This window comes from Panthera pardus, unplaced genomic scaffold, assembly GCF_024362965.1.
Source record: "Panthera pardus isolate Hobbes unplaced genomic scaffold, ASM2436296v1 HiC_scaffold_21, whole genome shotgun sequence".
NCBI lineage: Eukaryota > Metazoa > Chordata > Mammalia > Carnivora > Felidae > Panthera > Panthera pardus.
The window spans coordinates 46,125,859-46,148,778 of record NW_026526777.1 but is presented as its reverse complement, the minus strand read 5'-3'; the positions used below and the strand labels follow the sequence as shown (position 1 = coordinate 46,148,778).

Sequence of the window (22,920 nt, the reverse complement as noted above, 5' to 3'; positions counted from 1 at the left end):
GAGGGAGATACAGATTCCAGAGCAGCTCCAGGCTCTGAGCTATCAGTGCAGAGCCCCATGTGGGCCTTGAACTCACTGACTGTGAGATCATGACCTGAGCCAAAGTCCGGCACGTAACAGACTGAGGCACCCAAGCACACCTAGAACCATACATATTTAAATTTTATTTATATGTTGTACAATGAACATCTACTCATTTTATATAAGATATCTAAAGTTATTTTATTTTTTAAAACGTTTATTTTTGAGACACAGAGAGAGAAAAAAAGAGAGAGCACATGAGCAATAGAGGGAGGGGAACAGAGGATCTGAAGTGGATGGGCTCTGCATTGACAGCAAAGAGCCCAACAAGGGGTGAACTCATTAACTGAACCATGAGATCATGACCTGAGCCTAAGTCAGATGCTTAACTGACTGAGTCACCCAGGTGCCCCGGAACCATACATTTTTTTTAATTAACATTTTTCCTTAACTTAAAACAGTGGTTTCCATGATTAGAGGTAGAGTTTGAGTTTTACAAATCTGTAAGTACAACCTATTGGAGCAGGTAAGCTTAGGTTCAAGTTTCACCTCTCCAAGTTACTAGGATGAACCTTGGAGAAACCAACCAACCACTGACATGAGGAAAGACTGAACATTAAAAAAGGTGATCGTCCATAAGGAAACATGGCTTAAGACTGTGCCCACTACGGGCCTTCCCAAATGAGTAGTGACACACTGACCAGTCCAATCTTCTATCTTGAGAAGCAGAACTGTGAAATAAATACACGTGAGAAATAGGGAGCAACTACATTTGAGGAAATGAAGAGAAGGTAGATGACAAGACTGCTCATGAATCCTAAAATAAATTTAAGTTATAGCCATGCAGTGGAACAAAGTGTACCCAATAAAAATCATGATTTGGGGTATGGAAGATTTTAAGAATGGGGTATCACTTTCATAAGTAATTATAAGTGGGGAAAATATATAAAGATGTATACACCAAATATGCTAAATCTGTTGCCTCTACATAAGATCATAAACAAAGGCAGGTGAAGAAATACAAAATACACCCAAATGCTCATCAGTGCTTATCTCTGTGTAGTGAAGATAACTGTACTACCTGGGTTTTCAGCAAGAGATGAACTCTTACACCAAGTAATTTGAGGAGAGTATATCAAGGGACTATTTGTAAGATGGGGGAGAAGGATGTTACAGGTTGCCTGGGTAAACCCCATTATCTGCCAAGGCGGTGGGGGGGTGGTTTCCTGAAGCTGTAGAGGGAAAACTGGGTTGAAGGGCTGCTAGACAAGAGCTGTGTCCTGTATCCAAACCCACTACTGGTTGGCAGCCTCACAGGGAGGAACCTGGGGAAATAAACAGCCTGACTTCATGCACGTTGGCAACACTCAGGGGGAAGTCAGAAGGCAAAGCAGCGTTTGGGTACAGGTCAGCCTCCCAGGCCCTCAACAGGCTAGAGGAGGATGGTATCTAGAGGAACAAACAGCATTATTTCACTTTCCTTTTTTTTCTTATCTGAATTTGGGGTTTTTTTTTTTTGTTTTTTCAAAAAGAAGCACATCGAACAAACATGCATTTCATAGCTTTAATTTCTCCCCCTGTGGTGTTCCATTTTTTTCAGTCTCTGCAGTGGGTTGGATAAAAAGTAAAACAGGGTGTGAGTCAAAAAAAAAAAAAAAGATTGAAAGAAACAGAGAGAAAAATGAGAAAATGAGACATTACAGAAAGACTATCATGAAGACTGATTGGCCCCTCATATATTCCCATATATAGGACACACGTGGGGGCTGAAGAAAATAGGCTCCATACTGCTCTGGGTATTAAAGATTAAGAGTAATAGAAATAATAGTAATTCATAAGGGAATTTTTTAAGGGACTTCCTCGGGTCTGCTGTGGCATACACAATCAGCCCTGAATTAAAACACTATTTCAGGGTTGCCAGGGCCCTCTTCAGCATTCTGAAGCCATTTTGTCTTTTCTTGTGTCTCATCTAAATATATCTGTTTTCAAACCCCAATGCAGAACTTTTTTGCAAGTGTACCAGATCAAGTAGAATACACATTGAGCAGATCTTACAGATATGACTAGTTTCAGTACCAGCAGATGTCAAAACCAAGCAAGCCATAGTCACTGGCTGATTGCATGCAGGCAGAATTAGGACTAAGTTTTGTGGTCTCCACTTCCTCAGAGCTCAGTTCTGTAAGGCTAACATTGTTCATCACAAGTCCCCACTAGGACACCTACACTGATCCAGCAGAGGGCAGTGATAGATCTAGGAGCCTGGCCCTAGGCAAGGACTCCCCATTGGAGGCACAGCTCAAAATGGCTTCATCTATGCAAGGCAGGCAGGGTCACCTGACTTCATTTCTCACATCCGCTCAGTTCTGTGGCTGCTCCCTTAGCAACCCTGCAGCCGCTGCCAGCAGTCATGGGAACAGGAATTATGACCTTCCCCTCAAACTGCAAGCCTTGAAAACAAAAGCCACAGCACCTCCAGCCTCAGCAACATCTAATTTATGGCTGAGTTGCTTGGCTATATATTTCAGGCTTGAGGCAGCCCTGGAGTGAGGTGGGCAACGGGCTACTCCATTAAAGGGACAGCAGGGGAGCCCATAAGTCCCAAAGCAAATGTCCAAACCTAATCAAGAAGAAATCCAAGGGAGAAGAGAATCAATGCAGGCCTGTGGTTTTTTAATTAAACAGACCCCTGACTTGACATTATAGTTACTACAAGAAAGATGAGCTTGATTATGGACAAGGAAAAGCATGTTTCAATTGCAAAACATCAAATAAACTGGAAACTATTAGCATCAATTATCAGCTAGTAAAAACCTCTGGAGATTTCAAGCCTCTAGGAATTTTTTAAATAATTGATTAAAGACAATTTGGGGAAGCACATTGTGCAATAGTTTGCAAAGTGCAACTTAACTTTTCAACTAAGGAAAACAACTTGAGTAATTTGCACTACACGATTTATATGCAATCAAGAGTTACTCTTTCTTTCACTAATACATAAAAATAGAAAGCATTATACATGTTAGAGCTGGAAGAGACTGTAGACATCACTGTTCTTTAATTTGTTAAGCAATAAAAATCTTTTTAAAGAGATAAATCTTATGCAACTTCAATAGATCGAAAACAGATGAAAGAAACATCTTCTCGATATAAATTTATTTTAGAAGTTCACATTTCTGCTAAAGGCTATAAAGTCAGTCACTGAGAACAAGGAAGCCTTTTTGGATGAATGAGATCAGAATTTATAGATGATTTGCGGACTTACATCAGTCTTAGGATCTAATTTATTTTAGTATTTTCTTTGCAACTACTTTTGAGGGTGATGACAGTGATTCCCACAGATAAATCCCTGCACATCGTCAAAGAGGTTTTTTTTAACAGCTTTTCTTGCGACTTTAGGATATTCTTTAATTAAATATAGCAAAATAAGTTTAATTCCAAAATCTGCACTAAAGCAAGTCAACACTGGCAACATATTAAGAAGCTGTGATTTCCAAAGAATTAAAAGATCCTTTTTTTTTTTTTTTTAATTCTGGTAAAGACAGCTGTGTTCTCAACAAAAATTAGCTTTTTCCTTTTCCACCTTAGTATACAGCTCAACCACATTTACCAGCTTTCTTTGTAGCCATCTATCTGAGATCTAGCCAATGAAATGGGAACAGACCTGGCACCTGGAAACCCCTCATAGGCACTGCATCAACCCTTTCCTCAACAGCTCGCTGTCTGTGGAAAGTGCTCTGAGGATCCAGACAAGACAGGGCCACGAGATGGAAGAGGCCTGTATTCCCAAAGGTCCATGTAGAAGGCCACTTGTAGACCAGGAATATCCTTCATAGATTTGGAATAGCAAGAAGAAAATGTTTACTGTGTGTAGCAACATAGGTTGGGAATCTGCCATTACAGCTAACATTATTTCCTCTTATTAATAGAATGGTTAAAGTAAATATGGAAATAATATTTTTAAATGTTTATTTATTTTGAGACAGCGAGAGAGAGAGAGAGAGAGAGAGAGAGAGAGAGATCAAGCACACACGGAGCCTAATGCAGGACTTGATCCCATGACCCTGGGATCGTGACCTGAGCCGAAATCAAGAGCCAGATGCTTAACCAACTAAGCCACCCAGGTGTCCCATGGAAATAATATTTGAATCAAGTGTTTACAGAACTCCTGAAACACCTGTCTGGAAGCCATGGTTTGAAAAACAGAGCTTTGATCCAAACTTCTACACAGAAGCATGTCTTCCTCAGTGCAGGGCAAAGAGAACCCTCATTCAAAGACACCCAAAAGTCAGTAGGGCTTTTAGTAACTGGTAGGCACACTAATATGATCGAGGTAACTTCCATTTTTATGCAATACTATGGGAGATTTAAGGCTCTGTTCCTTCCTACCCAAAGAGATGAAAGGCAGCACGATGGTTGCAGGAACTTCACGTCTCAGTGCTGCTGGAATGTCAAGAAACTGAAATGAACTTATGAGCGGAAATCAGATAAAAGACCTTTAATGACTTACTGTTCTTCTGTTTTATCAGTTTATTCCTAGCCCCTCAACTTGTTTCCTTCACCCTTAGGCTGGTTGATTTAAGCCAAGAAGCACTTATTTTGATCTTTCTAATAAAGAAGATTTGCCCCTTAGACCAATCCCTGAGGACTAGAGGCTCCTGATTCTCTGGCCATGAGCACTCCTCAACCCCTGATAAAGCAGCACTCTGATCCTAAAGCAACAGGACCAGAGGCAAAGAAACAGATGGGGGCAGAGGGGCTTAAGGAAGCCATTTAGACAGAGGATTGCCTCCTCCCACACCTAGAGACTCAGAGCAGTAGAGATGTTTCCATTTTAATCTTTTGTTTCTGAGATAACTCTAGCTAAGAAAAAAAGAAAAGTAGAACTAATCTCATATTTCCCATTTCTCAGGCCTTTGTGATACAAAAGGACAAGAATCTAGATGTTTAATTTTGGTCAGTGCTATTTCTTTCCTATAAAATCAGAAAAATCCTGTATCGAGTGTTGTATAGATACATCCATGGCCATCTCAGCAAAAACATCTTCCAACTCAAGGTCTTTCCATGGCCATTTCTTGGAATCATTTTCTGTTTTCCCACTACAGGTTCTGCCTTGAAATATGTTTCCCTGTTAAAACCGAAATGACACTCTGAATATACTTTCCTCCTCCAAATAATCTCCCTGTTTAAGGGTTTTTTTCACCATTTTTTCAAAAAGGTGGTTTCAGAGGAAAGAAAAGGGCAGAACACCCTAACCATACACAGATACACAACACTGCTCAACCATTTCCAATTCAAAAATAAAGCACGGTTGACTGAGCTTGCTTCAGAACATCCAAATATTTACTAAAAGGAAATGATTCTGCAGGTTGAGGGGGAGAAGAAATGCCTAGAAGAACAGATTCTGATGAGATTTTCTGTTGCTTACACTGGTAAAAGCAACTTAACCAGACAAATAAGAGCCTATAAGTAATGGCAATTACTCCCAGGAAAGTGGTACTTCCGTAGGAGAATTGGTTTTCTTTATTTGGTTACCATTATTTTTCAAGAGACTTGGTACTATATTTAAAAAAGAAATTGAAGGCTAGAAATAATCAGGGGCCATGATGGAAATAGTTGCTCTGAACCCAGCCTAGAAGACAGGTCCACAGAGTCAGTCCATTCCCTTGGTTAAAACACCCCCTTCCAGTACAAAAAAAAAAAAAAAAAAAAAGGCGTGCAATTTTATGTCACAAAAAAATTGTTGTTGTGACAAAAACACTAATTAGATGTCTGGGGGGATGGGGAGATGCTCAGTTGTGGAATCAAAGAAAGTGTTAAATGATCGATGTGTGAATATACTATAAATGCAGAAGGAGGTGAGAAGGTGAAATGTGTACTTGATGCCAAAAGAAAAATAATTTGTAAATATTTGTTTTGTGATAAAACTAATGTTTTTCAAAGTTGTTCTTGGACAGTATAAATAAGTAGAAATGCAAAACAAAGACATCCCCAGAGAACAGACTTTTAAAATGCTAATCAAGAGAGTGATTTTCATAGAATATGCTTAATGATAATAAAATTAACATTGAGAAGAAAGAAGAGAAAGGACAAATGAGGTAAACACGAAAATTTTTCTTAGAAATACTGAGGAAAAAGTCTTTTAATGTAGCTTCTGGGTTAGGAAACACAGTCACATATTTATTTGCTTTTCGGAAAGTCTTACAGAAAGAAGAATCACATCTACCCAAAGCCTTACAACCTGTTTTTACCCCCTTTTAACCTTGAATATTGTACTTTACAAACTTAAAAAACAGACTCCATGACTTCAAGAGCTTAATTATAAGATTTTGAAACTTTTCCAGGAATCGAGGGAACCATATTTTCAAATTAATATCTTTATAAATTTAGTGTTAAACTGTTACTCAAATAGAATATATTATACTTTAAGTTCCCCTAAATACAAATATGCAAAATAAAATTAAGCCCATGATTCTTCACAGCTCTCTGAGATTACATTCACATTCCATATTCACGGTGAACTATGGCACACAGAGCAAGTACCCCTCAAAATGATAAACTCAAAGTTGACATATACAAAATCTAACAGAGACTTTATTTGAAGAGCACTTGTATCTAGGATGCCAACATCAGAAAATTCTATTTAAGGCCTGAGGAAATTGCAATTTGGTCAGCAGGTTTTTATTATATCTAATTGTCCACCAAACAGTCATTGTCTTTACAAGTGGCACTACATTCAACAAATATTTACTGAGCAATCACTATTTACAAGATGTTCTTCTAGGCACTGAGATTAGGGTACAAAATAGGGTCCACCATATTCCTTCTCTCCCAGAGTTTACAACCTAAACCAGAGGCAGGACCTAAGAGAGGAGGGGGAAGATTTCTTAACAGGAGGCACTATTGACATTTGAACCAATTATTTATGGGGTGAGACCATCCTGCACACTACCACTAAAAGCCAAGGACAACTCCTAGTCAACGATGGCAACCAAAAACATCTCCCTACAACCCCAAACCTCTTTGTGGATAGGATATGTCTTCAAAGTGCTTAGATGAAGAAAAGAAGCTTTCTGTGCAAGATATGAATTCCCCCATCTGGGAGGGTGTTCCAAATTCAAGACTACCTAAGACTTCAGAAGCAGTCCTAATAGAGGTTGACCCTAAAAGAAAGGAAGGATTTTAAAAACAAAGTTATCCAGCATTTATTATCATTTCTTATTCATTCTGCCTTTGTGTTTCATCCCAAGAATTGAGAGGAAAGGGCAAAAAGACTAACTTCCAGGCTAGGAACTCCTGAAAGGTAGTGAAATGGCAGATTAGTTCAAATTCTGTTTGGTATTGGTATTTGCCTGTTTGCTACCTCTGTTTATTTTACAGTGATTCTTATGTGCTCCATGGCAAAACAGTGTAACAGAATGGTGCTTTGGAAATGAAGTAAAAGTTTTAGGACCTAGACCTTTAAAATACTATATAGTAAGTCACATTGATTCGTTTAATTATTAAGAACTATTTATTATAAATACTGCTGTGTCCTCTCAATTTTTCCAGAGTCAGTAAGCTAAGTTTGCTTTTTGATACTTAACTTTCAAATACAATATCCTGAAACTCAAACTCTCAGGCATGTATTTATTTTGAATATTTGTGAATAATTTGTTTGTCAATGAGAGGAGATATAGATAAATTTGCTCTTAAATGTATTCTAATGAATGACAAAGACTATTTACATTTAGGAAGTTCATTTGCTTTTTTGCTTGTTTGTTTTGTTTTGTTTTTGATGGTTTATTTTCCTAAGAAAAGCATCTAAAGTGTTGTAATGGTTTTAAAATATGTCCACAGATTTTTTTTGACAAAAAAAGAAGTGAAACTTAGGGGTGCCTGAGTGGCTCAGTCGGCTGAGTGTCTAACTCTTGGTATTGGCTCAGGTCATGATCCTACGGTTCATGGGTTCTAGCCCCGTGCCAGGCTCTGCGCTGAAGCATAGAGCCAGCTGGGGTTCTCTTTCCCTCTCTCTCTGCCCCTCCCCTGCTCATGTGCTCTCTCTCAAAATAAATAAGTAAACAAACAAAAAAGTGAAGCTTAATTCCCCTACTGTTGAGTGTGGGCTGAACTTAGTGACTACCTTCTAATGAAAAGCACTTGGCAAAAGTGATCATGTATATCTTCCCAGATTGAATCATGAAAGACCTTGTGGCTTCCTCCTCCTTGCTTCTTTATCTTGGATCATTCACTCTGGGAGAAGCCAGATGACATCATGAGGATACCCAAGCAATCCTACAGAGAGGTCCTAGTCCTCACCAGGAGTGAGGAACATCTGTCAACAACCATGTGCTTCCATCTTGGAAGCAGATCCTGAAGTCCAGTCGTACCTTCAGATGACGGGAGCCCTTGCTAATATCTGAGTCAAACCTTGAGAGACGCCCTAAGCCAGAACCATCTAGCTAAGCCATTCCCAAATTCAGACCCATAGAAAACAATAAGCTAAAAACTTCTTTTGTTGTTTTAAGCTGCTAAGTTTGGGGGTAATCTGTTTCTTGGCAATAGGTAACCAATACCAGTGTGTACTTTCATCACTGGGGTCTAAATAAAAATCTAAAGTTCCAAGGTTATTTTTAATTTTCTGTATGGCAAACAATTGTACTCAGGTATCAGTGGCAGGCCCTATCTTTCTAACATCTAGATATACTGGACTCTACTCAGAGCCCTGTCACTTCCACAGTATCACCCTGGACACAAAGAACTGACCCTTGCCTTCTAGACCTCTGCTTCCCCCTAACTGGGGATTATCAAGGCATCCTTTCAAATAAATACAGTGTTCTCTTTAGTAGGCATTGAAGGTAAATATAACTTTCTCCATCTCATCATTCAATATTGTGTTGGATTTTAATGCATAGATTCATAACCTGTGAATCAGATTAATATCAACATATCCCAAAGTACCAGACCCATTTAATGGAACAATATCCCCATGCCACCAATTTTTATTGTATGTGATAGGCAGCTTCTAAAGTGGCCCCCAGTGATCCCCACAATCTGGTATTCATGCCCTTGTATAATCCCCTCCCTCTGAGTGTGGGCTGGGCCCAGGGACGAACAGAATGTGACAAATATGATGGGATGCCACTTCTGAGATGGAGTTACAAAAAGACTCTGGCTTCCACCTTGTTCTCTCACTTGCTTACTCTGATGAAAGCCAGCAGCCGTGCCAAACACCACCCTGTGAAGGTGCACATGGCAAGGAACTGAGGGAGATCTCCAGCCAACATCAGTGAACAATTGAGGTCCTCAGTCCAACAGCTCACGAGGAGCTAAATCTTGCCAACAATCACATTGCTGAGCTTGGAAGCAGACTGTCCCCTCATCCAGCCTCCAGGTAACTAGATAAGTGCTGCCCTGGTCAACACCTTGTTGCAGCCTGGCTCCAAAAATGTTGGATAATAAATATTTGTTATTTAAGAGGCTAAATTTAGGAGTAATTTGTTATGTAGAACTAGACACCTAATAAAATACAGAAAATGAATTAGCTTTAAAGCATAAATTATAAAGTACATGACTATCAAGTATTTCTAGAGCAAACGAAGCACTGTTTGCACAAAGCACTAAATAGTATTTGATTAAGACTTAGTAACATCAAAGCCTGGATCATTCGATGCAAATTTATCCTGATATAACATGTGATTTTTTCCCTATGGTAATTTCCCCCCAAATTATCTTTGTTGTCCACAGAAGATTGGGATGGGAATATTAACACAATTATATAGTCTTAAAATGTGTTTTAGAAATCGATTAAATAGAGACATATCTGGCATATACATGCCTTTTGAGCTCCTTACCTGGGTGTTATGAATTCACTACCTACCACATGTTTGATAAGCTTTTGTTACACCTAAATATGTATGAAAAAGTAAATGTGGGAGGCCACTTATCAACACAATTGGTTTCAAAGCCATGAGTTTTAAAAAGGGAAAAGTAGCTGAGTTTTAAGTATTCTCTAAATCAGCATTTCTCTACATGTATTCCATGGAACACTAATCATACAGGTTATTTGGGGGTGGTATATTTTAAAAGGGTTCCATTGTTAAGTTAGTTTGAGAACAGGTGGGTGAATTGAAGTTAAAACAGGCTTCTTTTTTTGTGTATGGTATCTCTAGGCCTTTACAAAGTATAAATGTGTAAATGTGACTTTCCAAGATGAAAGTTATATTATACAGTGATTGAAAAGCTCGTTTGGATGAAGGAATGATGCTTCTCCATGAGCCTGCACTGGAATCACCGTATAGAAAAACTTGAAAATTAAGAGTTTAATTGATGACCAATATCTGAAATGTTGTTCCAACCTCTCCCCTCAAATGTTGTTAAGGTCCTCTCCAAATCTCCCTCATGGATTGGAAGCTATATTAGGTAAGAAACCAGAGGTCCGCATTTAAGCAGGTTTAATATCTCTGACCCTGGTGGGTTTAGCTTCAATCACAGGTGCTACAGGCAACACTATTAATAATTTACCTGCTCTTAAAATAGGATTCATAAATTATAATAGTAAACCCACACTAAATGTTAGTTATGTGCCAGGCTCTCTTTGGATGTAATATGATTTGGACAGATGAAAAAGTTGACACCCAGGGAGGTTACAGGAACCCCTTATGTTTGAACACTGCTGCTAATATCCATGCACCATGTAGACATGATGAAGAGGCTACTGTAATAAGGACACAACAGGCATTGGCTCACCAGTTCAATAAAAATTTCATTATGACAGAATGAGCACAAATTTATGTCACAGTCTATTAAAATTCATCTCAATTCAATGCTAAATTTTCCCCTATTGATCATTATTTCGTAACAACAGAAATATATTGGCATAATATGCTTATGGCAAATTAATATTAATGCAGCAAGAATGCGATCAATGCCGAGATACAAAACATTAATAATCCATTAGGTTTCTCTTATAGTCTTTTGAACCAAATTGGCTATAAAATTCACAATGTTACTTTTAAGCTTTACAATATTAAAGTGAGATTTTTTTTCCTGGAAGCTTCTATAAATCTAGTAAATGTACATTGAACTTGTATATAACACCAACCAGTAAAAGCACTTCTAATTGCCTTTTGCTTTTGTTAATGCCTATAAGTCCATGTGTGTTTTACACAAATAAGACTACATGTGTTTTTAGAAATTAAGCATGAATTCATTTTGAAGAGGAAAAGGTCTTAACTTTAAAAAACTATCCCACTCAGGGAATTTTCCTAATTGTTAAATTTTTACTGAGATATCATAGTAGAGATTACAACTGATGGCAAAAACAGGTCCTATACTCATTGTATAACCTACAAAGGGGTCCAATTTGTATCTCAAAGCTAATAGCCTAGCTTTAAACATACACTCTACCTTGTGAGTAGGTTTAAGAAACCAAACAACAGCTGAAACAAACAAAAAAACCCTGAAAGTAGAACTCCTCTGGAGAGAAATAAAAAGAATGGTATGGAACCTGCCCTTTGTAACTGAAGCACAGAGGTAGTGAGAAGAGCTTGGGTTTTTTAGTTAGACTTGTTCAACTTCCATCTCCAGTTGTTTCACCTTCGACTAGTCACTCAACCTTCCTGAGTTATCTCATCTATGAATTGATAGGAGTAATAATATAAGAATTAGAAATAACATACAAGTACTGAACACATGAGAGCACTCCATAAAAGTCCTGAAAATACCAATTAAAAAGAATAAATGCTAAAACTTATTTTTGAAAACACTCTGTGAAACTATCTTAATAAAAAGAGGAGGATGCCCCAGCAGCTGAGTGAACATACATCCGGAATGTGCTTGATAAGCCACAGTGAAATTTTAGAGATTGTTCTCCCCAGTTGAGGGAAAACCTTTAGCTAATAGGCAGCTAATCCTTAGAGCAGACAATAGGAGAGGTGAGGAGGAGACAACACCAGCTGATGTGGGGACAGGGCTGCATGAACAGGGTGGAGGTGAGGAAAAGAAACCTGGGAGTAGATTCTTATAAATGTGGTTTATCACCTGTCTTGTCTCTGTCTGTCTTCCTTGTTGCTTGGGAGCAACTCTGGAACTGTGTTTGTCTTGTCTTGGTCACAGTGCCCGGCACAGACGTTTAAACATGGAGTTCAATAAGTGCCAGGGGAGGGGAAGAAAAGAATGAAGAGGTGAAGAAAAGGAACCAGAGAGAAGGAAAATGAGAAGAAAGGAGGAAGGAGAGGACAAGAAAATGGTTACTCTCAAAAAAGAATCAGAAATTTATATTCTGTAAAATTTGCTCCTTTCTAAGTTTTTGTGTTTCTTCTTTTACTTAATTAATATCCATTCTTTGGTTCACCTGAATGAAAACTAAGAAAGCTTTGCACAGTTGGGAGTAGAATTATTGGTGATGGTGTCAGAACAGCGGCTCCAGAGAGATGGAGTTGGGCCATGAGATGGGGAGCCAGACAGCCAGTGTGCCCCTGTGATGGTTCATCCTTTTCTCTAACCCAAATTGACCAATCGAATTACAACCTGCTACCATCAGGGCAAGACCAAATCTTACCCATTTCTCCATGTAATCAATCCTCTGAAAGACTTGTCTGAGCTTCAGCCTTTTTATGCTTTACCTAATGATTTCTGAGATCCTGAATTCTATCCTTGCAATTCCATTTAATACATAGCTGTAAAACCTTTTGCTGCCATATTCCCTGCTTCAGAACCTTCCTTAAATCCTTTGTCCTGGCTTCCTTACCTGCCACATAAACTTTAAACTGAGTCCACTAGTTTTGATCATAGTGCTAAAGAGGCTAAGGGCAAAAGTTAAACACCAGAAAAAGCTTATAAATTCCTGGACTCACAAACATCAGAGCAGGAAAAGAACCTTAACAATGACTTAGTACAACCCTCTTATTTTACAGATGAGATCATTAAGGTTCCAAAAGATCAAGTTTGCATAGAAAAAAAGAAAAATCTCTACATGGCCACAGAATGACCTTTAATCTTCGGCAATCATCTTGAAAATTCTTGGGTTTTCTTTCCAAAAGTCAGGGAAGAATGTGGATTACATCACATAATTATCACCCTCCTGCAGGCGGCCAGGAAACCTCAAAGCCCTTTTAGGTTCTCTTCCTGTAATTACCAGTACCTTCCTCACTGCAGTATTTGTCCTAATCCTTAACCCCGACTTGCATTTCTTTATTTTGTCAGCTATGGAGGAGAAAAGCCATGAAAAGATCTTAATAGCAGGGAGAGTACAGCAGTGAGATCCAAGGACCCTAGAGACAGATGAAGCTCAAGCCCCAACTAGAACTCTCACTTGGGGCAAATTTCTTAACCTCTCTAAGCCTAAATTTTGTAGTGAGAAAAATAGGGTGACACTAGGTCCTACTTTATACAGTTTTTGTGAGGGTTCAATGAGCAACTATGAACCAGTCTTCCCCTATCACGATTTAGGCCCTTGTATGTAACATGCGTACAAGCCTAGACCCTTCCCCTTCTCATAGGGATGTCCTTCCTGGGTGGGAGAAATCTGGTCTCCCCTGACTGATGACTTCAGATGGAACTACCTCAGCCCAGAGGTCAGAGATGTTCTAACATTATTGAACCCCAAAAGGGAAGAATGAAGATTTCATCTTTTTATTCTTAAAAGTTTCATGGCATCTTGTGGAAATATGCTTTCACTCTCCAACCAGCAACCATTGTATACCAAGAATAGTATTGGTATTGTTCGGCCAAATAAAATCCTATTCCACTGCCATAATATATCTGTATTTCATGTATTTTCTTCATCTTTATACTGTATCTTATAACATGAATCATAAATACTTGACTCTATTGTCTATTCATCTGTTTTTCTTTTTGTTGATTGCAATGTAAGCATTTCCATCTTGCTACATAAACAGGTATGGTTTTACCATACAAATATTCATATCTCTGAGAAGAGTCAACAAGTGGTTCTTCTCAGAAAAAGATCTGGTCCATGCTGACCATATATCTCTAACACCAGAAACATACTTTTAAATAGCAGTTAATCTTGTAAAATATTCCAACATTTCTTCTCATTGGGTAACTCCATCAAAATGATAATATTATTTCTTATGTTACTGTAACATCCTGAGCATTTTTGCAAGTTTCTTTACTTATTCCTCATAATCTTAATAGGTCAGTATTGTTATGTCCATTTTTCAAATAAGATAATTGAGGTGCAATGGGGATATACTTCTCTATATACCTCCATCTAATATCTATCTATACGTAATGGAATATTATTCAGCCATGAGAAAGAAGGAAATCCTACCATTTGCAACAACATGGACGGATCCAGAGGATGTTATGCTTAGTGAGATAAATCAGAGAAAGACAAATACTCTATGATATATCACTTATATATGGAATTTAAACAAGCTGAACTCATAAAAATCAGAGTAGAATGGTAGTTGCCAGATGCTGGGGGTGGGGGGTGGGAGAAGAGACGTGTAAGTGTACAAACTTGCAATTAGTAGATAAATGAGTTCTAGAGATCTAATATACAGTATACGGAATATAGACATTATTGTATTATAATCATCAAACTTGCTAAGAGACTAGATTCTATCCACACTAGAAAAAAACCCCATCTGGCATTTAGTCAGAAGCTATTGAGTTCCTTTGGGGAACTCTGGGCTCAGAATCCTCTGCACCTGGAGAGTATGAGTAGTAATAACAGACAGCTGGATGTGGAAAGAATTCCCCCCCAGATTCTACCTGGGCACTGCTCTTCCCTTGCTCCTATGTGCAGCACCATACTTCCCCTGGGCTGCAGCCCAGCATCATCCCTGGCTCCTGTTTCTTGCCTTTGCTTTCTTTGATGAGGCTTAATGCTTAAGTCTGTGCCCACCCTTTGGTTCCATGAGCATGTCTTTTATTTTGAGCCAGCTCCATCCCTGATGGAGCTCTACCCTGTCCCCCCCCAGCACCCAACCCTCCCCAGCCCACCCACCTCTCACCAAACCCACATCCCACTTATTCCTTCCCCAGGCCTTGAGTTCATGCCTGCCCACATCTAACGTGAGGTCCTTGTTCCTGTCCAGTCATCCATGCAGGCTCAGCAACCCACCTCATTATGTGACACCAGAGAGTCACCAACTCCCGAGCTGAGGTCCCAGTAGAACTAAGAAACCATTCCTCTTTCAAAATACTTCTTTCAAAAATACGTAAGGAAGTCCCAACAGCCTTGACCAGAGCCAAAGAGAATTTGCATCTCAATAGCAAGCTCTCTAAACGCCTATTCTCTATCCCACAATGTACACACACCCAGGGCCCAATGAAAGGAAGTACTTTCTTTGGAAACCTAGACACTGAACATGCATCCCAATCTCAACCACTAATCCTAGAAGTCATAGTGACTTCAAAATTTTAATTGTACACATTCACAATGAATAGAAAGGCTGTGACAGTTATATTTAACTGTCAAATATGTTGTTTTTCCCTTACTGACAAGTATTGAAGACTGAGCTACCAATATTTGATTAAATTTATCCCATAATCAAAACTGGTTTACAAAAACCTAGTTTTATTGGAGCTAAGGCATAAGTTTAGAAAACAAAGAGTGTGGTTTGTCTTGCAATAGCAAAGAATACCAGGAAAGTTTGCAGATTTTTCCCTTTATTATGAAATTAATAGAGATTCATAAAAATTTGAAAAAAGAATGCTATTTCTAAAAGTATCCCATCACCATAATACATCAGTATTTCATATATTTACATCAATTTTATGCAATAGTTCTGTTTCTTACAACATAAATCATAAGTAATTGATTTGTTATATATTCAAATGTGACTTTCTATTATAATGAAAACATTTTTATAATGTTACAGTCTTATAATTATTATTTTAATGGTTGCATAATATCCCACAGACCGACCAAACTGGTTTACCTACCATTCAGGTAATAAATTGAATATACGAGCTGTTCCTAATTCTTTCCTGTTTTTTAATTAATACTGCTAGCATTAGCATAAAATAATAGAAAATACTTATGTATTGGTCTCTGCCCCCAGTTCCTGGCACAGAACTCTTAAAACCCTTGTAAAGGTCCAAGTGATAAGAGCACTAGAAGAATCTTGGTATTTTAATAGTTGGTTTTTGACCCTTCTTGACACAGAGCTCCTAAATCCCTTGGAATTTCCTGGTGATAAGAGTATCTTCTGTTCTAATGAGATGACTTTTGGTAGTCTCCTGGAGAGCTTCAAGATGGAGGCTGGTCACTAGAAAGACCAAGCCATGATTAGAAGCTTGGAACTTTTAGTCCCACACCCTCTCCAAATAATAGGAGAGGGGCTGGAGATTGAGTTAATGATCATCACACCTGCATGATGAAGCTTCCATAAAAATCCCAAAAGTATGGGTTTGGAGAACTTCTAGGTTGGTGAACACATGTACATGCCAGGAGGGTAATGTAAGTCAACTCCATGGGGACAGAGCTCTTCATCTTGGGACCCATTGAAACCTTGTCCTATATATGTTTTCATCTGGTTCTCTATCCATACCCAGGGTTGTTAAGAACAGTGATTTGTAAATGCTTGCTCAGGAACACAGGGGACAACCTGGAGCTTGTGATTCACATCTGAAGTGGAGGCAGTCTTGTGGCACTGAGCCCTTGTCGAATTTGACACTAACTCCAGGTAAACAGTGTCAGAATTGAATTGAGTCATAGGACATCCAGCTGGTCTAACACAGAATTGCTTGATGTGTGGAAAACCCACAGATCTGGTATCAGAATCGAAGTGTTGTGAGTGCAGCAATAATAGTGTGGGAATAAAGGAGAAACACAGGAGGGTTTTTACCAATTCAGCCGGTAATACTTTCACTCCATTTTTATGAATTTAGAATGTTGTCATAGGCTGAGGTTACAAAAATCAATTAATGATAAAGAATATACAAAAGGGTATAAATATTGATCTATATGCTAAATATCTTTCAAAATAGCCATTTTTTAGAAAAAGTCTTGATTTTAATCAATTCTTATAAAAATTAAACTTTGTCATTTTAAAATTATTTTTATTCAATCAGTTCATTTTTAATTTTAACTTGGCTTTCTTTGACTTGCACAGAGAATGAAAAAAAATCCATATCTTTATATATTTTTCTACAAAGTTCTCTGAGCTCCATGGGCACAGAAACTGTATCTTTCAGTTCTTAGTATTCCTCATAGAAAATAGCAGAAAGGGAACAGAATTTGGAGCCTTACAGGCCTGGGTCCAAGTACCTATTTGGCTACTTATTTGATACGTGACCTTGGGCAACTTATCCTCTCAGAGCCTCAGTTTTCTCTACTGTGAAACAGAATAATCAGATCTACTTCATGTGGACTCAATGTAAAATGACTGGCATATCTCAAGAACCTAGTAAATATTAGCTCTTTTCCCACACGTTATATATAAGGAGCACAATTCCTTTTGTAGCATAAGCAAGCTCATGCCTCTTCTCGTTTGATGATTGAGTTCTTAGTCTTATCAAGTTGGGTACATTTTACAATATTTACTGAATATATTTTTATTTTCTACTATTTTAGGGGGTGTGGTTACTTTGATCCACAAATGTTTGAATTCTGTTTTATGAGGTCAAATATATATTTTCTGTTGTTTCTTCTGTTAGGGTGGAGACATTTGATGCAACAAATGTGTGAGGCAAAGTCACCATAAGAGGAAAACACATAAAGGTATGTATCTAATTATACATTAGTTGCACCTCACAAGGATATTGCCATTGTTGGAAATCTTTTTGAAAAGTTTTTAACAGAATTTCTGCCAAGTACTACCTTTATATAGACACACACACATGGCTTTTGGAATATAATACTAGAGGCTCAGATGGGTACCAATATGAAGAAATCCAACTTGATTTTAAAAAAATTCATTATAAAATGAGAAAACTTTTCTTATGTGATTCATAAAACAGCTCCTGGAAGGAATTCTAAATACAAGATGAAACTATAAAATTATTTTGATAGATTACAGGCTGATAATATAATCATCCAATAGGACAACTTTGAAAAGCACTATATATAAATTCTAGATGTTCGCTATGAAAAGCAAGTGGTGTTTTTACTTTATATTCAGTCACAACTTGTAGGTCGTAAAGCAATAAACCTAGTGTCAAATGAATACCTTTTATAAAACTCAAGAAAAAGATGACCTTCTTTTGCATTGGAGATTTCTATCAGTACATCAATTACAAATTTCTAAAGTATCTATTAGTACTTCTTATACCATCTGGGATATACTTAAAGGGATAAGAGATACATATTTCCCCCAAAAGCTAATTGTATCAGTTAATCATCAAAGAACTAATCACAAAACATATAATAGGCATAACTACACACTTATATCAAAGAACTTCCCCTACAGGTATAAAATAGAGGCTATATGATATAGCATTAGTATCTGTAAAAAAGACCAAGATAAAGGTAAAAAAAAAAAAAAAAAAGACCAAGAAAATAGCAAAGAATTTCAGCTGACAATATGCTTTGTATGAATTAACGATGTGGCCACCAAAAAAAAACAACAACAACAAAACGAACAAACAAAAAAACACCCAAAACCCAAATAAGACCACATTAGTCTATGTTCCTAGGAGTACAGTATCACAAGCCAGGAATTGATAATCACTTCACTGTAGCTTGTCAGACCCTAAACTACAGCTTTCAATTCTGTGCAGAGCTCATTAAAGAGAATTATAAACAAATGGGATTGCGTTCAGCAGTGTGCAAAAAAGACAGTTTGAGGGACTCAAAACTCATGCCACTTGGAGCCTGGATAAGAAGAGCTGGGAGAGGCAAACGATGGTAATTTTGAGATATTTTAGCCCGTCATGTGGATAGGAGATTTGACTTCTTCCCTATGGCTCTAGGAAGCTAAATATGAACCAATGGTTACGAGATCAGACCAATATAGGCCAAAGTTTTCCAAAGTTGACAGGGCTGCTTTCTAAGGTTATGAGTGCCCTATCATGTAGAAGTATTCAAGCACAGACAACAGGCATTTAAACACTAAGATCACTACTATTAAGCTAACTTCTCCTTCAAGTGGCTAATGCTGGTTAAAACCAGTGGTTCTCAAACAGTGTGCATCAGTATCCCCTGGGTGGCTTCTGAATCTGGAAGCACAGATTCTAGACCCGCCCTCACAGTTTCTGACTCAGGAGATCTAGAGAGAGACTTGAGAATTTGCATTTTGTAACAAGTTCCCACTTGATGCTACTGGTCCAGAGAACCACTTTGAGAACCACTGGATTAAACAAAACACTTGGGAGGGATGCCTTAGCAATTCTAACCTGGCAGAAGAGTTTGGGCGAGGTGACTTTTCCTTCAGTCCTGCAGCAGTTATAACACATTCAACAGAAGACTGTGTGGTATGAATTATAAGGCCTATAGTAAAGGAATATGAGCAAGTACATTGAGGAGGGAAGGAATTAAACCAAAGCTTGAAGGGAAAGTAGAGCAAAATAGGTGAAAAAGAGGAGGAAGCACAAACTGATCAAATGTAACAGGGTTGAAGTTACATTTTTTAATATTAACTGATTGTTTTTCCAGAAATGTTGCATCCCCATCCTCCACACCCCACCCCCACTCCTGCTTCACCATTTCCTTCAGGCAGTCAGCCCTCTGGTATGCATGCCTTGCCTTGGGAAAGGTATGTAGCAAGAGAAAAAAAAAGTCTCTTGTTTTTTGACTTTCACAAGTTTAGGCTCTTAATAGAAGGGGAAGGAGTCATGCCATGGAGAAAAGGACTAGGGTGAGTGAAAGCAAACTGTCTCCATTCTGGAGCTAGAGAATTATCCTCCAGACTTGGGGGAAAGAGACAGGTGAGGACAGAGTGGAGAGAAGATTCCAAGGCATTATGGGCTTTTCACTTAATGCCTTGGCTCACCTTACACCTCTAGGGCCTGGATACAGGGAAATGCTGTTTTTACTGAGATTGAGTTTCCATAACCCCTCAGAATCATGGCTTGAAACGGAAGTGGAACTATTAGAAAAATAGTCACATGAATTGCATACCTCATGATCTGAGATGCACCTGCTACAGGAATATAATGTGCTCTTGGAATGAAGAGGAGGCTGGCCTGGCTGGGAAGAATAATCTGAGAAGAGAATGAGAAATTAGGGCGGGTAAACAAGATGAGACCAGAATATGACAGACTTTGATGCTTAGGTTTTAAGCTCCTGTGCTTAAAGCCAAAGCTATCTGGCCTGTAGGATCACCCTGAAGCCTGCCCAGATTTCTAGTACCCATTTCTCAACCTTTCTTTCCACAACTTAAGGACAAGCTAGCACTTTTAGCATACTTCACTAGGACACTAACAAATCCTTGACCCTTTGCTGAAATGTAAACTGAGAGGTTTCATCTCTTTACCATCCAAGAACTTGCCCTTCATTTAACACCTGGTAATACTTACCTGATGTGTTATAGAATTATTTTAGTCAACTATTACCTATCCATAGTCACAAAAGTTAGTTATAAATTAGCCTCTATATTTTTAAGTGGCTGATGTTCTTTTGGTTGATGTCAGATGAATTTTAAGTATTGGTGATCTTATTGGTTGGAAATAAATGAGTCTCATCTTCAAACAAAACATGCATTGTTTTTATATCTTCAAGGGAGTTCTCCCAATATCATTAGCTGGGTTTGGGTAAACCCAAAGATTTATCTGAATATCGTCTGAAAAAAATTCCTATGGTCGTTAGTTTGTTAAACTTAATTTTCCAAAATCTACATACAAATGCCAGTACTTACCTTAAAAAAAAATCAATCTGATTTAAAAAGGGGCAAAGGTCCTGAATAGACATTCTTCCAAAAAAGATACAAATTGGGAATGCAAGCTGGTGCAGCCACTCTGGAAAACAGTATGGAGGTTCCTCAAAAAACTAAAAATAAAACTACCCTACGACCCAGCAACTGCACTACTAGGCATTTATCCAAGGGATATAGGTGTGCTGTTTCAAAGGGACACATGCACCCCCATGTTTATAGCAGCACTATCAACAACAGCCAAAGTATGGAAAGAGCCCAAATGTCCATCGATGGATGAATGGATAAAGAAGATGTGGTATATATATATATATACAATGGAGTATTACTTGGCAATCAAAAAGAATGAAATCTTGCCATGTGCAACTACGTCGATGTAACTGGAGGGTATTATGCTAAGTGAAATTAGTCAGAGAAAGACAAAAATCATATTTCACTCATATAAGGACTTTATGAGACAAAACAGATGAACATAAGGGAAGGGAAACAAAAATAATATAAAACCAGGTAGGGGGACAAAACAGAAGAGACTCATAAATATGGAGAACAAACTGAGAGTTACAGGAGGGGTTGTGGGAGGGGGGATGGGCTAAATGGGTAAGGGGCACTAAGGAATCTACTCCTGAAATCATTGTTGCACTTTTTACTAACTAATTTGGATGTAAATTTTAAAAAATAAAAAATAAAACAAGTTAAAATTTTAAAAAGCTAAATTAAAAAAAGAGATACAAATGGCCACTAAGCAGGTGGAAAGATGTTCAACATCATTAATCATTAGGGAAATGCTTTGGATGTCAAAAACAAAACAAAACCGAAAACAGAGAAAAAACAGCAACAAACAGGAAATAACTAGTATTGACAAGGACATAGAGAAACTGGAATCTGTGTGTGCCCTTAATGGGAATACAAACTAGTGCAGCCACTATAGAAAACAGTGTAGCGGTTTCTCAAAAAATTAAAAACAGAATTACCATATAATCCAGCAATTCCACTTACAGGTTACCCAAAATAATTAAAGTCAGGAAACTGGTATTTGTATACCCATATGGCAGCATTATTCGAAAGAGCCAAAAGGTGGAAGCAACTCCTAACCATCAACAAATGAATAGATAAGCAAAATATGACATATGCATACAATGGAATATTTTCAGCTTTAAAAAGTAGGGAAATTCTGACACATGCTACTTCATGGATGGACCTTGAGGAAATTATGCTAAGTGAAATAAGCCAATCACAAAAACACAAATACTGTGTGAGTTCACTTATATGAGGTATCTCGAGTAGTCAAATTCATGGAGACAGAACATTCGTTGCCAGGGAATGGAGAGAAGCTGAAAAGAGATCTGGAGATGGATGGTGGTGACTTTGTACAACAAAGTGTAAGTATTTTTTGTCACTGATCTGTAACCTAAAAAATGGTTAAGATGTTAAAATACACACATACTTCAGACGGCAATTGTTTTATTAGTGAGAATGGTTATGCTTGTAATACTGACTACTGGGTTGCATTTTGAATGCCAGGTTAGTTTCTTTGCTCATTTTTAACATTGGATCGTCATTTGGGTATTAATTTTCAAATGTATGTATGTAACAAAGACAAAATCCATTATCATATTTTTTTAAAAAAGCAATTGCTTAATTTAGACACTGATGTAGGCAGAAAGATTACTTAAGAATTGCAGACACTTACCAAAGATTGCTTCCCCAAATGTTAAATAGATTTTACCACAAGTTCAAACTTACAATGCTCTTCAGTTTAAAAATCAAAGATCCAGATTATCTTCTTGCCTCTGGATTTAATTTGGCATGCTTTATAACATACTGGCTGATCTCAAAAGTGTTACTTTTTATATCTCTTGTAGCAGAATGAGAAAAATACTAACAGATCGGATATACATAGATTTATAACAATGGGCTTGCCTTATAGGACATTAGGTGAGGTGACTTCCATCTCATTACTCTGATCCTAAAACTAGTATCCACTTTGAAAAATCCACTTTATCTTTTGTCTTCCCCTCTGTGCATGAAACATTTATTTATTTGGTTTCCTGAAAGTTAAGAACATTATTCTGAGAATTGGCACTTGCTGCCCAAAGCCATTCATTTACCAACTGCAAAGAGAGAAGCTCAGGAAGAAGGC

At 37.9% G+C, this 22,920-nt stretch overlaps 1 long non-coding RNA gene across 1 annotated transcript in view; it reads left to right on the top strand.

Moving 5' to 3' along the window:
* The window catches only part of LOC109253673 (uncharacterized), a 44,961-nt gene that overhangs the window by 12,494 nt on the left and 9,547 nt on the right, over nt 1-22,920 (top strand). Inside the window, exon 2 of the long non-coding RNA XR_002074500.2 lies at nt 17,629-17,692. This is a non-coding gene — a long non-coding RNA (uncharacterized LOC109253673). The remainder of the gene's footprint in view (nt 1-17,628; nt 17,693-22,920) is intronic.